This window comes from Chlorocebus sabaeus, chromosome 24 (assembly GCF_047675955.1).
Source record: "Chlorocebus sabaeus isolate Y175 chromosome 24, mChlSab1.0.hap1, whole genome shotgun sequence".
Taxonomy (NCBI): domain Eukaryota; kingdom Metazoa; phylum Chordata; class Mammalia; order Primates; family Cercopithecidae; genus Chlorocebus; species Chlorocebus sabaeus.
In genome coordinates this window covers 57,999,257-58,011,877 of record NC_132927.1, presented here as the reverse complement: position 1 = coordinate 58,011,877, position 12,621 = coordinate 57,999,257, and the positions used below count along the sequence as shown (strand labels likewise).

Below are 12,621 nucleotides of genomic sequence, written 5' to 3'. Positions count from 1 at the left end.
ATGGAGTTCTAACTTTATATTCCATCCCTCACTCTGAGTCATGATTGCTCTGTAAAATGTCCTTATCAAACATGAGGGGGGAAATTAATAAGCTCAAGGAATGACTGAGATTACTTCAGCAAAAGAAAGAAGGCAAGAAAATAATGTCTCCGATGTAACTATTCAGCTCAGGGCAAGAGTTGGAGAGCAGATAGCAACATCCTTAATGATACTCAAAATGTGTAGCCTGGAGTAGAGAGGACCAGGCTAGCAAGAAGCAATAGAAGGAAAAGAACAGAGAGAACCAATACAATCAAAAAATAAACAGTTGCTCTCATTTTTGTCTAAAAAATCCATGTCAATAATCTTGGTAAACTGTGAACAAATCATGGGCATTCTCTTACGACTGTATTTACTCATTTTTCTCTTTCCCAAAAGAACACTAAAGGTTGCACTCTGAGCTCACCTTCAAGAAATGCAACATGAAAAGGCAATTTCAGAACAGCAGGGCATGGCTTCTGACATCTGATAGACAGCCTAAACACGTTTCATCTTATCAGCTCCTCTCACTCGCCCTCCCCTCCTTTTTCATTATTCCCCAGTGCAGCCATCTTTTGCTTTTCCTCAAATCCCTGACTCCCACCTCACTCATGGAAGATTTTAAAAGACAAACATGTTTTGTATTAAAGTCATATACAAAGCATCCCTGGGTCCCTCACCCTCTGGCAAGTGTACATATTGGTTTGCTTCTTTTAGGAAAAGAAATCAGTGTCGTATTTTCTTCCAAATCTGACGTCAAGATAGTTAAACTGGGTATCTTCCTCTCAGTTGATGGCACTTACACAAAGCCATTCCTATCAGCATGGCCAGTTTTTCATTCTTTGGGTTCTGTGAATTAAAAGAGTTTCAGGCTGGGCACGGTGGCTCACGCCTGTAATCCCAGCACTTTGGGAGGCCGAGTCGGGCAGATTACGAGGTCAGGAGTTCGAGACCAGCCTGGCCAATATGGTGAAACCCCCGTCGCTACTAAAAATACAAAAATTAGCCGGATGTGGTGGCATGCGCCTGTAGTCTCAGCTACTCGGGAGACAGAGACAGGAGAATTGCTTGAACCTGGGAGGCAGAGGTTGCTGCGAGCCAAGATCGTGCCACCGCACTCCAGCCTGGGTGACAGAGCGAGACTCCATTTCAAAAAAAAAAAAGTTTCAAACTTGTGTTGCCAGAATATGATCTAGATCTACGGAAATATATTTTGATATAAGCAAAACTCAACTAGGTTGAGAAAAGAAAAATCTACAGCCAGGAAGCTCCAAAGAGGAGTAAAGTAGGCAAATAACGAAATTATCCAAGTAATTCAGTACAGCCAGCAAACTGGAGTGGGATGAGGTGGAAGGTAACGTTGCATGACTTATCTGATTTCGTTATACATATCAATCAAATTCAAGGGAGCTGGAAGAGAGAACTAAAGCCATTATTAAATTAATAAGCAATGCCTAGAGATATATATGTATTTTCCTATTCTCCCCTCCAGCTAAGGGTTACTTTATTTAATTGATCCCTGTCGTCATCATGACCATATGACAGCAAAGTAGAGCAATATTTTACTGTGTGATAAAAATAGATATTGTGCTATTGTTGACCACTTTGTTCCCAGAGATGGTAGGTAGACAGAGGAAGCATACAGCACAAATGGTAAGAGCACAGGTTTTAGAGTCAGATCACTGAGACTCAAATCTCAGCTCTGCCATTTGCTGGGTTGGTAAGTACACCTCTCCAAGCCTGAGTTCCCCACGCGTAAGATTGGGTGACAGCAGTTCCTACCGTATAAAGCGTGGTAACAATTAAATAGTAAGTCAATCTGTGAAAGGTCTTTGCAGAGTTCCTAGTGTACAGATATGCAAATACAGATGTCCCCACTCAGGGTCTGCCAGCGCTATTATTACCATTATTAGCACTTCTATGTCTAAAAGTCTTAATGGGAATAACATATCAAGGGCAAACTGAATAAACAAATTATCAGCATATGAGTAGCTATGTCTACCTATACAGAGTCACATTTACTAAACGTGAATAGCATTTTTCAGATTTAAGGCATGGTTATGTATAAACTTTTCTTTCTCCACAAATTGATTGAACAAAGAATTTCTAACGCATCTACCTTGAGTACAGAAACGTATCATTTTAGCCACATCATGAGGTGATGAGCTATTTGTTGCATAAATGAATTTTCTGAATGTGAAAAGGTGAAACTTTTAATAGAGAGCCAGAGATAGAAATAGAGATTAGGAGAGAGGGATAGAGAGGGGATTGGGGGAGTATTAATGGAAATCATTTTTTAAGGCAATAAGTACTCACTTGGGTTTTAAAATGTAACCTTTCCTGAATGACATGTCACTGATATCAACATGAGCTATTGCTACATGCTGGCTCCTATTTTCCCTAAATAGAAATGTTCTCACTGCACAGTGGAGTGAAGTATAAAGAACTCTGCCTCTGCACAGGGCAGCCTCTAACTGCTATCTTTTTCGAATTCCTCTTTCAACATGTGGTTCTATGTCTTCCCAGCTTCTTACTCTCATCTGCTTGTTTGTTTGTTTGTTTGGGCAGTGTTTATTGAATATAGTGTGTCAGAGATTGTGCAGAGAACATAAAGATAAACAGGACACCGTTAACTGCCCTAAAGAAGATTGCAGCATAAAAGAATATACACATGGTGATTATGATCTCTTACTCTACATAATATGTGTGTTTCTTTTACATTTCTCCCACCACCACTCAAACTTCTATCTTTCTTCCTTCTGCTGAAGGCAAAGAAACCAATTAGCCAAGCTGGTTGAAATTATGTTTTTCATGGAAGCAAGCGGGTTCTGAGTCAGAGGTTCTCCTTTTAGTAAAATGCATGAAATTTATTTTTAATAACCTTGATGCATCTAGTTCAACTGTTTGGAAGCAATTTGTTTTACTTTATTATTTTCTGTAGTGTTCCAAACAGATGAGGTTGTCAGAGTAATTACCTCTGGATAAGTGAGGAATTGGTATATTATAGTAAATAAAAGCCTATGCAGTTAGTCCACACTTCCAAACCTGTCTGTATCATAAAACCTGAATATTAAGCGATAGTTGTGGTATTTCTATAATAGTTTTGGCAATGAAGGCTGTCCTTCAAATTCTCATTTTAAAAATTGGTATTTAACTTTAAAGCACTCATTTATCTCAGATCACACAGACATATTTTTTTAATATTAGAATTAGGGAGGAAATATTACTTTAAACAATAAATATGTCATATAACTTATCGCCCCTAAGAGGTTGCATAGCCTGCACATATAAATAAGATTAAAAATGACAGGCCGGGCGCAGTGGCTCAAGCCTGTAATCCCAGCACTTTGGGAGGCCGAGACGGGCAGATCACGAGGTCAGGAGATCAAGACCATCCTAGCTAACATGGTGAAACCCCATCTCTACTAAAAAATACAAAAAACTAGCTGGGCGAGGTGGCGGGGGCCTGTAGTCCCAGCTACTCGGGAGGCTGAGGCAGGAGAATGGCGTAAACCCGGGAGGCGGAGCTTGCAGTGAGCAGAGATCTGGCCACTGCACTCCAGCCTGGGCGACAGAGCGAGACTCCGTCTTAAAAAAAAAAAAAAAAAAAAAAATTACCTAGGGAGAGAGGGCAAGATGGCAGCATGCCAATCCTTTTGAGTCTTTCCAAAACAAACATGAGAAACAAAACAATCAAAAAATATATAGATCGTGTAACTAGAATGGCAAACAAATTAAAAACCCACAGATAATATTTTTAAAAGCCCTTTTTCCTTTCATTTTTAAACTCTTTAAAAGATAGGTGTTTAGGCTGGGAGCAGTGGCTCACACCTGTAATCCCAGCACTTTAGGAGACTGAGGTGGGCAGATCACGAGGTCAGGAGTTCGAGACCAGCCTGACCAACATAGTGAAACCCCGTCTCTACTAAAAAACAAATAGAAAAATTAGCCGGGCGTGGTGGTGTGTACCTGCTACTCGGGAGGCTGAGGCAGGAGAATGGCGTGAACCCAGGAAGCAGAGCTTACAGTGAGCCGAGATCACACCACTGCACTCCAGCCTGGGCAACAGAGCGAGACTCTGTGTCAAAAAAAAAAAAAAAAAAGATAGATGTTTAAAGCAAATGTAGTGACAGTACATTGTGGGGCTTATAATATATGTAGAAGTAAAATATATAATAACAATAGCAAGAAGGACAAAAGGGAAAAAATAGAATGAAGTGGCATAATATTGTTTGAGGGTAGACTGTAGTAAGTCAAAGACATGTAGTGTAAAGCTTAGGGCAATTACCAAAAACTAAAACAAGAAGGTATGCCAAAAAAGCCAACAGTGGAAATAAAATAGAATCACAAAAAATAAACAGTTAATCCATCAAAGACAGTGTAGGGGTAAGGGGAAACTTCCCCATGATCCTCTAGAGGTTCACTGAAAATTCCTGACAAAAGGCAGATTAATAGGAGAAAAGGCATACAAATTTTTTTATTATAGTTTTACATGACATGGTAGCTTTCAAAATGAAGACTGAAAGATACAGGGGAAATAAATGTCCATTTTTATGCTTATGTTCAACAAAGCATGGACAGCCATGTAGAAATAAGAGTGGACAAAAATGGTGTCTTTTTTTGGTTTTTGTTTTTTCTTTTTTTTTTTTTTTTTTTTTGAGATGGAGTTTCACTCTTGTTGCCCAGACTGGAATGCAATGGCACAATCTTGGCTCACCACAACCTCTGCCTCCTGGATTCAAGTGATACTCCTGCCTCAGCCTCCTGAGTAGCTGGGATTATAGGCATGCACCACCATGCCCAGCTAATTTTTGTATTTTTTAGTAGAGACAGGGTTTCTCCATATTGGTCAGGCTGGTCTCAAACTCCCGACCTCAGGTGATCCGTCCACCTCGGCTTCCCCAAGTGTTGGGATTACAGGCGTGAGTCACCATGCCCGGCTTATAAGGGTATGTCTTAATGCTGACAAACTGAGTGGGGAAACCGAGCAAGACCTGTCTGTTCAGATTCTTCTTGGCCTCTCTGTGCAGTATTCCTTCCTTCTGGGCATGTGGTAGGACCCTCTCCGGAATGGGGGCTCTTATGACCTACACTCAAATAAGGTAGGTCAGATAATTCCCTTATGGCCAGTTTCTACATAGAAAGGCAGGGAGAAAGTTATAGGATAATATTTTTAGGTTGTACAGCTGTCTTTGGAAAAAGGGGTTTGGTTTCTATGACATGCCTTGGGGAAGAGGGATTCTAGTTTCTATGATGTTAGCCTTGAAGGAGAATGAGAGCCCAGAGACAGGAGATTAAAGGAAGGTCAGAGAAAAACTTTCACTTCTGAAGCTGCTTCTTTGGGCTTATTTTGGGGCTATTGTTTTCTAAGCTCCCACAACCAGAAAAGAGGTAAAAGGGAACAGAGAACAATGGGACAAATAGAATACAAACAGCAAGATACTAGATTTAAGCCAGACCACGTTGATAAAAAGTCTAAGAAAATCAAGATCCAATTTGTTACTATATATAAGAAATTCACTTTAAATACACAGATATAGATAGTTTAAAGGTAAACATAAGAAAAGATATACCATGCAAGTACTCAATAAAAGATGGTATAGCCATATTAATATCAGACAAAACAGACTCTAGAACAAACAATATATAGATTTAAAGAAGGACATGTCATGATGTTGGAAAGAAAACGTAAGAATCCTAAATGCATATTCACCAAATAACAGAGTTTTTAAAAATATGGAAAAACACTTTATAGAATTGAAAAGAGATAGAGACAAATGATTATACTGGACAATGCTCTGCTCTCTGAGATTGATAAAACAAGAAGAAAAAAAACAAAAACCACACACATACATAGGCGCACACACACACAAACCAGCACACACACAAACACATACACACACACAGATATATAGAATACTATGACAAAACTTAATCTAGTTTCCATTTATAGAAACACAACCCTAAAATAGCAATGTAGACTTTTGTTTCAAATTCATATGAGACAGTCATCATAAAAGACTCTAATTCGGCCATAAAACAAGTCTCAAATAAATTGCAAGATTAAAATCATACAGAGAAGTTTCTCTGGCTCCAATAGAATGGAACCAAATTCAATAACAAGATATCTGGAAAATTTCCAAATATTTGGAACTTAAGCAATGTACTTCTAAATAACCCAAGAGTGAAAGAAGAAATCACAAGGGAAATTACATTACCTATTTAGAACCAAATGAAAATTAAAATACATCAAAATTTGAAAGATGCAGCTAAAACAGTTCTTAGAGGAAAACTTATGGTCTGAGATACTTATATTAGAAAAGATACGTGGTCTAAAACATGATCCAAATGGTAACCACAGGAAACTAGAAAAGCAAATTAAATTCAAAGTATGCAAAGTAGGGAGATAATAAAGATAACAGAAGTCAATGCAATAGAAACGGAAAGAACGTAGAAAAAAATAAATTCAAAAGCTGCTTCTTTGAAAGTTCAATAAAATTGATAAATGTCTGGAAATATTGATCAAAGGGAAAAAGAGAGAAGACATAAGGAACGTTTCCTACCCCATGGTAAGCATCCTCAATATGTTTCTTCAGCAATATTTAAAAATTGGTAGGGACTGATGACTACTATGTGCCACCCATTTTTGTTCTCTTTCCAAATGAGAGTATTTATTGATGTTACCTTGTCACTCTTCCATCAAAATATGCTCAGGAGAGGTGGAGGTAAACAGGCAAGTCATCTTTTTGAGTCAGAAAACAACAGATGTTGGCAAGAATGCAGAGAAAATGGAACACTTACACACTGTTGGTGGGAATGTAATTTACGTTTACAACCTCTGTGGAAAACAGTATGGAGGTTTCTCAAAGAACTAAAACTAGAGCTACCATTTGACCAAGCAATCACACTACTGGATATCTACCCAAAGGAATATAAATTAGTCTAGCAAAAAGACACCTGCCTTGTATGTTTATTGCAGCACTATTCACAATAGCAAAGTCATGGAATTAAGCTAAGTGCCTATCAACAGCGGATTGGATAAAAAAAAAAATGTGGCACATATATCACAGATTACAGCCATTAAACAAAGAATGAAATCATGTATTTTGTAGCAACATGGATAGAGCTGGAGGCCATTATCCTAAGTGACATGACTCAGAAACAGAAAATCAAATACTGCATGTTTTCACTTGTAAGTGGGAGCTAAACAGTGGGTACACATGGACATACACAGAGAACTAATAGACACTGGGAACTCCACAAGAGGGCAGGGTGGGAGGGGAGTGACAGTTGAAAAATTACTTACTGCGTACAATATTCACTCTTCAGGGAAAGGTGCACTAAAAGCCCAGACTTCATCACTATGCAGTATATCATCAAACAAAACTGTAGGAGATTGGTCAGAGTGGTGGGAGAAACTATAGGGAAAGGAGTAGGTCTTCTGAAAGGTCGGAAGGCTCTGCACAGCTTTGGGGGAGAATGGATGAAGACAGCTGTTCTCTAGCCCTGAGGCAGAAGGCATGGAGTAGGTACAAGGGAGTGTAGGGGAATTTATCTTAAACAAGTTTTTTTACTTATGTTGACCAGGAGCTAACCTTTTATCATCCAGGCTTCATGAGGTTCCCTGAAAGGGGAACAATAAATGTTAATTACCCACAGATTGTGTTTGCTCCAGGCTTTTGACATTGTGCCTACACTGAATAAAGGCAAGCTCCAGCTTCTCAGGGCTGCTGCAGTTTGGCCACGAGAACCCACCACTCCCCTAGCTGCTCTTACACTGCATACCTGTGTCTGAGTACTCCTTTCATCTGTCAGTCAGCCAGGGTCTGTGAAATAGACCTGGCACAAAACTGCACATATACCTTGGGAATCTACAAAAATTAAAATTAAAAATTTTTTAATGAAATTATTTTAATTTTAAAAATATTAATCATATTTTTGTGATAGTACTAGTTTGGGGTGGTTTTGTTGGTTTACCATTTAGTGCTTTTGTTCATTCGTTTCCCACTCAAGAATCACATCTGGAACTGATAAAATATGATCACAAAATACTATTTTGAGCCAACATCAAGATGGAATGGGACTTTGGAGAAATATATTTTGGGACAGGGCAAGGGAATTTCTATGTAGGAGCAAACAAGACAGCAGCTATGCAGGTTGTATTATTTTGCTTACGTATTTACTACTAGATGCGCTGGTGTGAACTCCTCTACAGGAAACGGGTATTCCTGCAGAGAATTACATATACTAACCCATTGCTATGACTTGCAGAGCCTCCTAAGAGAAGAGTGCACTTCCCACTAGAACTCAGCCTGTAATTGCCTAGTCCATTATTGAAAGCCACAGGATCTATCACTCCAACAAGTAAAGACATAGCACAGCCATAAGTGGCCTGAAACCAATGCAGTTTGGGTGACTGTACTTAAAAAAAAGAACATAAAATTGTGACTATAAAGTTACAAGTGAAAATACTTATTTAAAATGAAAAAAGAAGTTAAAAAGTTACAAATTTCAAAAAGCTGACAAAGTTATCAAACATCACAAAGTCCAGAAAAATGCATAGGATTTAGACTGACACATACCTGTAATAGTTTTTCCTACATATTTTTGGTTACACATGCTTTGTCTTTTTTACATGACAATGATTTTGTAAAAAGAGATCAAGTTCTTCCTAAAGAGAAAAAAAGTAGTTCTTTCACTTAACCTGGTAGATCAAAATTTATATTTTCATTATGGATAGTTTAGAAAAGTTTATTTCAACCTCACAACTCCTGATTAGTAATTTCTTTCCAGTGACTAGTCATACAGACTTTAAACTCCCGACCTCATGTGATCTGCCCACCTCGGCCTCCCAAAGTGCTGGGATTACAGGCGTGAGCCACTGCACCCGGCCTGTTCATAAATTTTAAATGGAAACATAAACCAAAAGCTTATAAGAATATACAAGAGAAAGAACAGGGTGAGGAGACAGGGACAAAATATACTGAATATACTTTGTTTTGAAGATCTGACTTTGAAACCTGTGACTATTTATCATAAGTTTAAAGCAAAAATAAACAAAAATGAAAGCCCCTTAAAATCAAAAGCAAAACTGAAACAAAACAAACTGTGTACCATGCAAAGAATAATTATTTCAAATGACTTTAAAGCACAGTAATTTGAGCCTATATGCCTAGTGTGATATATTGTAAAGAATAATAAACTGCAAAGAAATTCTTAAATTTTTCCACTATCATATTGATAGTAATAATATTCTTTAGATAATTGTGATATTGTTATGTGTGTAAAATTCACACATGCACAACACACACACAGCCAGATTAATCACGTAATAATTATGTCAGTGTAGTTAGGATGTAACCTAACTATATTGACTTTTAACAAAAGTGAAAATAAATCATAAAATACTATATTCAAAAGGGTAAAACTCTGTAACATTATATTTCAGTTGGAAATATAGTAGTTACTTATTTTTCTTTTTAAAAAATATGTTTTTAATTCCTTCCATTAAAAAAAATCTAGAAAAATAATAATAATCAATCACCACTTCTAATGCCTTAATAGCAATTTCTAAATTCTATTTCCTAAGAAAGGAACAGGGCTCTTCAAAAAATAGTTTATTCTAAGCAGAGGGCAGAGAATGTACATGAAAGCCTAGAAAGCCTTGCTGTACTAGAAAGTAAAAAAGCTATAAAAGATTATTGAAGCTTTACGAATAGCACTCAGAAGCAAATTCAATTTAAGCATCAAAAAGAATAAAAACTGTGATACATTGAAATACATAGAATCTGTTTAGAAAAGTAATTTCATTATAATATGAAAAAAAAATCCCACATCTGTCATGGTTAGAGAATGTTAGCAGAACAACTCATTGGTCTGAAACTGATAAAAGGAAAAAATCATACATAATGTGCTAACATACTCATGAAACAATGCTGGCATGAACACAGAAAACTACTAAAGATGGTTACATCTGAGAGGTGGGCCCAGGAACAAGGGGGAATGAAAAAGGAGACTTTTTACTTTTCACCTATGCCCATCTACATTGTTTGACTTTTTCTCAATACCATGAATATTGCCTCTAATATTTTTAAACTTACTATTTTTTTAAAAGGAATACCTTGGAAAAATTGACAGATAGTTGAATCCATGACAAGTTACTTAGAGAAGTTGGAATATATCTGGTGAGAATTCCTAACACTTTAAGAAAACCAACCATCTTGCCATTACTCATCCTTGTATCACCGTCAGAAATTCAGTCCTCAACTGTGTGACTCCAGGATTGATCCACAGAAGCAATTTAGGCTCTTGAAATGTTCTTCATATTCCTTTATCTTCCAAACTTTATTTCTCCTCATTAAGCTTTGTTTTAATGGGTCTCAAAATTCTGTGATAGATTCTTGGTCAAGTTGTTTCCATTAAAACGTACAGATTTTAAAAACTAATAACTTAAAACTGCCACACACATACACATACACAAATCCACAAAACATTCTCCGTTACTTGTGATTTTTTCACGATGCAGCGTTATCATTAACTAGAATTTAACTATTAACCTTAAACGGCAATTGAAATAAATAATTCTGAGACTGTTCTTCCACCACTGATTAAAACCCATTTATGCCTAGTGTTCCATTATTGGAACGCTAAGCATGTGGGAGTTATTTATATCCTACTGCTCAAGGTCATTGCCAAGGTCTGAATGCAAAAGTTCAAAAAAAATGCAACCTCAGGCATAAAAGGTGAAGACTAGCATGGCAGGTATTAGGGGTAATATTCATTTAACCTTCTGAGCTTTCTGGGCAGTCTTGGTGACCTTGCCAGCTACAGTAGGCTTCTTGTCCCCTGCTTTGATGACGTCCATAGCAACTGTCTATCTTATATCACAAACAATAAAACAACCCAGAGGAGTACTGTGAGAGAAGCTCTCAACACACATAGGCTTGCCAGGAACTATACCAAAAATGGCAGCATCACCAGACTTCAAGAATTTAGGGTCATCTTCCAGCTTCTTACCAAAATGGAGATCCATCTTTTCCTTCAGTTCAACAAACTTGCAAGCAATGTGAGTTGTGTGTTAATCCATTACAGGGGCATAACCAACACTGATTTGGCCTGGATGGTTCAGGACAGTTACCTGGGCAGTGAAGCCAGCTTCTTCCATTGGTGGGTCATTTTTGCTGTTACCAGCAGTGTTGCCACAATGAACATCTTTGACAGGCACATTTTTGACATCGAAGCTTACATTGTCTCCACGAAGAGCTTCACTCAAAGCTTCATGGTACATTTCAACACATCTTTAGTTGTAATGTTGACTGGAGCAAAGGTGACCATGGTGCCGGGTTTGAGAAACCCAGGCTTCACTCCGCCCACAAAGATAGTATCAGTACCACCAATTCTGTAGACATCCTGGAGTGGCAGATGCAAGGGCCTGTCAGTTGGACAAGTTGGTGGTAGGATGCAGTCCAGAACTTCAGGCAGTGTGGTCCCACTGGCAATGCCATCTTTATGGGTGACTTTCCATCCCTTGAACCAAGACCTGTGAGCACTTGACTTCAGCATGCTGTCACCATTCCAACCAGAAATGGACACAAATGCTACTGTGTCAAGGCTGTAGCCAATTTTCTTAAGGAAACTACTGATTTCCTTAAATATTTCCTTTTATCTCTTCTGACTGTAGAGTGACTCAGTGGAATCTATTTTGCTAACACCAAGGATTTGCTGTTTCACACCCAGTGTGTAAGCCAGGAGGGCGTGCTCCTGGATCTGTCCATTCTTAGAGATGCCGGTTTCAAATTCACCAATGCCAGCAGCAACAATCAGGACAGCACAGCCCGCCTGAGATGCGCCTGTAAGCATGTTTTTGATAAAGTCTCTGTGTACTGGGGCATCAATGATAGTCACATAGCACTTGCTGGTTTCAAATTTCCACAGGGAGATATCAATGATGGCATCATGCTCAGGCTCAGCTTTTAGTTTATCCAAGACCCAGCCATATTTGAAGGAGCTCTTTCCCTCTCAGAAGCCTCCTCCTCAAATCTTTTGATTATTCTTTTGCCAATACCACCACATCCGTAGATCAGATGGCCAGTAGCGGTGGACTTGCCTAAACCTAAGTGTCCAATGACGGCAATGTTGGTTGGAGTCTTCTCTTTTCCCATTTTGGCTTTTAGGCCATGTTTTTTGTGACACTTGTGTTCTAGCAGCAAATCCATGTGAAAACACCCAAACTTTATTGTAATGGATGCTTTCCAGCCTTCTCTTGGCTACTGATATTGAAGGTGCATCCCACTTCTTTGTTCTAGTCCACTTAACAAATTCTGAATCTCTCCTCCTTGTAACTTTTAAATATCTATCTCCCAAGTCACTCTCACCTGTGAATACCATAAGAATTTTTCTTTCAGAGACTTTTAATGGCTTTTTGCAAAGCATTATTTACTTTAGTTTCCTCTTAGGATTCTAGGGCTGACTACTAAATAGTATAATGTTGAGCTCTTGGCTGTTTCCTACTTCTGCCCACATATATTCCTTTCCACAGGATACAGTCCTTCCTAAAAGACAGAAAATACTTCAATGCATATAATATATACAGTGCATCAAATT

The 12,621-nt window shown here is 38.2% G+C and overlaps 1 pseudogene; it reads right to left on the bottom strand.

Annotated features, from left to right (window-relative positions):
* Positions 1 to 10,715: 10,715 nt before the first annotated feature.
* LOC103229456 (elongation factor 1-alpha 1 pseudogene) lies at positions 10,716 to 12,179 on the bottom strand (annotated as a pseudogene).
* Positions 12,180 to 12,621: the final 442 nt, after the last annotated feature.